Here is a 5562-nt window from a genome sequence, read left to right on the forward strand (position 1 = left end):
CCCTTTCTTTGATCACAAAGAACTTGAAACAAAAGTGTGCTCATTCATTGAAAAATTGTGATTTGCATATTGGTATAACACATTTAATATTAATATATATGTTATTGAATTGTTATTTGTTACAATAATGTTATGACATGAAATGATAGTCAGCAAATTAAAAAAAATGAGGATTAAATGAGTTAGTGCTATTATACACTGTTACACAGCCCTTAAATCAGTATATGTAAATGCTAGTAACCATTATTAGTACTCACATTTCTGAAAAAAAATGAAATAGGCAAAATTGGCAAAACAATCTGCAAAGTGAACACAATATTTTTAAAAATTAAAACATTTTGCTATAGTATTTTAATTAAATATTGCATTATAAGGAAATAGGGAGCTAAAGAGGCTCAGAGTTTTATATGCATTAAGATTAGTGCAGCTAGTTGGCATAGTGGAGAGAGCACTGGGCTTGGAATAAAAAAAAAAGATTTACCTTTACTGAGTTCAAATCCAGTCTCATATACTTGCTAGCTATGTCACCCTAGGCAAGCCACTTAACTCCGTTTGCCTCAATTTCTCATCTCTAAAGTGAGCTGGAGAGGGAAATGACAAACCACTCTACTATCTTTGCAAGAAAACACTAAATACAGTCACAGAGTGTCAGACATGATGGAAAAATGGCAACAATAATAAATGCATTAAGATTAAAGAAAAAAAATTCAGAATGGTTATAAAAATGGGATCAGCCATGGCTTCAATGAATTAGACTAAAACACAACTCACTCTTCTTTGAATACAGGCATGAGGCTTACATCATCAAATGGAGTTAAGAATAAGAAAGGTTTTGCTTAGCTCTACTCTTTTGGGAAGGAGGTTTATATTGTTTATATGTCAAAGGTTATTCATTAAGAAGTGATTGCATTTTAAGGAGAATAACATCAATAGAGCATGAAGAAACAATAAAATAAAAGAGTCTTTTGCTGATTTTTGGACATGACAAAGAAATGTGTGGCCTAAAAGACAGCATTGCAAATAGATTCAGAATTGAATTACTAGTCTGATTCAAAACCAATCATTAGTTGTTTAATAGCAATTTGACAGGAAGTCAAGAATGGAGTGCCCCCCAAATTGCTTCTTGGCCTTTTGTTTTATAAAATATTTCTATTCAACTTCTGCAAAGAGCAGAAAAAACACACACACACACAACAATTTACTGTTATTGTAAAGTGATGTCTCTAGTGTCTGCTCTACTTTACATTCCAATTTTTTTCTATTATATAGAGTATTGAAAATGTAATCTAGAGTGGAGTTGCATCATAAGCTCACTTAGCTTACTTTGGCTATATGAATATGGGAAAGAGAGAAGGAGACACAGAAACAAAGAAACAGGCATTCAGGTATAGACAAAGAGAGAGAGAGAGTCAAAGAGTCAGTGATGAGTCAAAGTGATAGATACAGAGACAAATACAGTGAAAGAAGAGAGAAAATGAGTGACAAAATGAATGATAAAAAGAGAGGGATAAAAGAAAAGAGAGACTAAGAAAGAGAGAAAGGAAATAGAGAAAAAGAGAGGGAGAAAAGAGGAGAGAGAAAGAGATAGAGAGGGAGAGAGGGAGAGAGAGAGAGAGAGAGAGTCACAGAGAAAGAGTTTATATATTAAAGGAAATTCCACCTATCATATTTCTGCTCAATGAGTATACTCTGTGTGAACATGAAAAAGGAGATGTGGCCTCCTAATATACAATATTGAACAATACTTTTGATCTGATAGTTATACCCTCGGGGGAAGGTCCAATGATTGTGTGTTGAAGATAGAAGTCCAGATGGGAGGGAAAGAAATTAATCAGCAGGGTAAAAAAAATCTGTTCTTGTCAATAGCACATTCAAATGCTTGGGTTACTGATTTCATGTTTTATGACTTTTCAGCACTCTTTAGAGTACATGCCAATCAGCATCTTTCCGTGGCAAATTAGGAGAGATAAGTAAAGCATTTCTTAGAAGATGGAGTAGTAGAGAAAAGGAAGATCAACAAAAGGAGGGAAAGGGGAGTATTTCCATTGCAAATAACTTTTCTCATGAGACTAGGAAAATGTTTGCTTTTTAAGGCTAGGAGACAAGTGGAAGAGATGAAAAACTGTTGCCATTGTAGGAGCAATCTTTTTTTAAACAGATCAGCAGTCTTTTATTCTAGGAGAGTAACTAGTTGCTACAACAATCTGTGAGACTATTTACTTTAATGTATCTTTGCATTGGGGTTGGAGACTTTCCAATATTAGTCAACCGATTGAAGGGTAGGTGGGGATGTTTCCTATATTGTTAGCCCATCAAAAATATTGAAATGATTCTGGATTTTCTTTTTCTCCCACAACAGCTTGGGATACCCCATTTAAAACAAGTTTATTTCAGACCTAAATCTAATTTTCTTCTGACATTCATTAGAGCATATCTTTAATTGTTAATATAGATAGCATTTATTACCTTACTATTTTTAATGTTGGTCCCAGTTCTTGATTTGGTGTCATAGTGGGATCATGTCACCTCGATGAGTGTGATTCAAGGATCACAGAGCCAAAAGAAGGTCAGAAGGAGACATTTTTCCAACCTAATACAACATAGGATATACAAAGGAGAAGTCTATAACACTGGAGTGAGCACAGGCCTGAAGCACAACTGGAACACCAGCACTGGGCCTTGGAGGCAACCCCTGGAGCAAGAGCAGTAGCAACAGCATGAGCAGGAGCTTCAGAAGCTCTCACCCCAGTGATGGTAAATTTATCAGACAAATGGTAAGAAAGAAGTTACAGGGGATTTTTTTTTCTGTCACTAGGAGCAAGTGGTGTTGTTTGGTAACTCTGTTGCCCAGAAGTAGTTATGGATTGCAGTTACAGAACAGAGAGGAATATTTGTGATCTTTCACAAATGACCAGAGAAACTGATTAAATTTCCAAGGTGAAGAGGGACACTAGGACTTGTGGCAGGGGTCCCTCCATGGGCAAAGGCCAGAGCACAGGCCAAGACAATAAAGGCCACTGCTCTTTGAGCATCACACTAAATAGGAAGCACTAAAAACTTGAAGAACTTCAGTACTAAATCTGAAAATAGCAGCACAAAATAGCCTGAAGCTTGGAACAATGCCTTCCCACCCCCAGGTGAGAAAATCCCAACTTTAACATAAAGTCCAAAGCTAAGAAATAATCTAGAAAAATGAACAAAATAAAAATAACAATGACCACAAAATCTTCATTGTTGGCAGGGAAGACCAAGACACAAACTCAGAAGAAGACCACAATATGAAAAGAGCTACAAGCAAAGCTGCAAATAAAAATGCTCTTTGAAACTATGGCCAGAAAGCAATCCTGGAAGAATGAAAGAAATATATTAAAGTGATAAAGTAAAAACTTGGAAAATAATAAGAGTGATGCAAGAAAATTATAAAAAAAAGCTTTAACAGATAGGAAATGAGGCACAAAAAACATACTGAAGAAAATATGTACTATAAAAAGGAGAACTGGCCAACCCAAAAAAAAGAAAGTTCAGTGAAGAAAATAATAAAAAAATAGAATTGGGAAGATAGAAGCTAATAACTCCATGAGTCTTCAGATAATAATGAAATAAAGTCAAAAGGGTGACCAAAAAGGAAATATGACATTTCATTGGAAAAACAACTGACTTAGAAAATAGTTTAAAGATACATAATTTAAAAATTACTGTACTACCTAAAAGCCATGATCAAACAAAAAGAGCCTATACATTATCTTTCAAGAAAGCATAAAGGAAAACTTCCATATCTTAGATCCAGAGGGTAAAATAGAAATTGAAAGAATCCACCAATCACCTCCTGAAAGTAATCCCAAAAGGAAATCTCTCAAGAATATTATAGGCAAATTGCAGAGTTCCAAGGTCAAGGAGAAAATATTGCAAACTAACAGAAACAATTCAAATATTTTGGAGGCACACTCAGGATCACACAAGATTTAGCAGCTTCCAAGATTAAAGAGTGGAGAGCTTGGAATAAGATATTCCAGAAGGGAAAGGAGCTAGGACTACAACCAAGAATAACCTACCCAGCTAAATTAAGTAGAGTCCTTCAGGGGAAAATTGAAATTAATGAAATAGTGGACTTTAGAGCATTCCTGATAAAAAGGCCAGAGATGAATAGAATATTTGACATTCAAACAGAAGACTCAAGGAAGCACAAAAAGGTAAATATTAAAATTATCATAGGTGACTCAATGGAGATCAAATTTGCATTTCTATATGGGAAGCTGATAATGTAACTCCAAAGAACTTCATTATTATTAGAACAGTTAGAAGGTATCTACATAGATAGAAGGCACAGGTGAAACAGTAACATTGGGATACTCAAAAAAAACAATGTAGGGATGAGAAAGAGGATTGGACTGGGAGAATAAAGGAGGGGGAGGAAGAACAGAGAACATTTGCCCACATAAAGGAGGTTCATAAGTAAGAACTACTATAGTAAACGGGGAAATGGAGCATAGCAGTGAATCCTTGAACAACACTGTCATAATAATGGTTCAAAGAGAGAAGAATATGGGTATATGCACATGTGTGCATGCATGCACACAGGCTCACACCCATACAGAGTTGTGTATAGCAATGTAACTTATCCAATGGGGAACTAAGAGGAGATAGGGATAAGAAAAATAGGGAGCATTATAAAAGGGAGGACAGATTAAAACAGGCTGTGGTTAGAAGCAAAATAGAGTTTAGAGGAGGGACAGGATAAAAAGAGAGAGAAAAAGTAAACAGACAAAGCAAAAGAAGCAAGCAATAGACTTAATTAAAAGACATAATTAGGGAAACTGCATTCCACTAAAAACTACCATAGATAATGAAGTAATATAAAAAACACACATCACAGAAGGTTTTACTGATAAGGGTATCATCAAATCAAAGATAGCTGTAGTCATATAAAAATGATCTAAAGCATTTTTATTAGTAAAAGACAATTTAAAATAACTCTGATGTACCATGTAACACCTATCAGAAATGACAAAAGCTAGAGGGAATGAAGGAAAATAGCTACATTAATGAACTGTTGCTAGAAGAGTCAACTGACTCAATCATTCTGGAGAACATCTGAAACTGTGCCTTTAGGGCTATAAAACTATGCATACCCATTGATTCAGCAATACCACTACTACATCTATACCATAAAGAGATCAAAGAAAATGGAAAAGAACCTATATGTACAAAAATATTTCTAGTGCTTTTTTGCGATTGGAAAGAAGTAGAAATTGAGGGAATGCTCATCAGTTGCGGAATAGCTGAATGAGTTGTGCTGTATGATTGTGATAGAATAATATTGTGTTATAAGAAATGCCAAGGTGGGGCTGTTTCAGAGTGGGAAATCACAAGATTTGTATTAACTGGTCCAAAGTGAAGTGAGAAGAACTGGGAGATAACTGTGCACAAAACAGCCATGTTGGAATGAGATCAACTGAAAAACTTGGCTACTCTGATGAACACAGTCATCCAAGATAATTCTAAAAAACTCTAAATGAAAAATGCTATCCACCTCCAGAGAGAGAATTGGTGAATTCTGAGTGC

Source organism: Vombatus ursinus, unplaced genomic scaffold (genome assembly GCF_900497805.2).
Source record: "Vombatus ursinus unplaced genomic scaffold, bare-nosed wombat genome assembly UNPS02014291.1, whole genome shotgun sequence".
In the NCBI taxonomy this organism is placed as follows: domain Eukaryota; kingdom Metazoa; phylum Chordata; class Mammalia; order Diprotodontia; family Vombatidae; genus Vombatus; species Vombatus ursinus.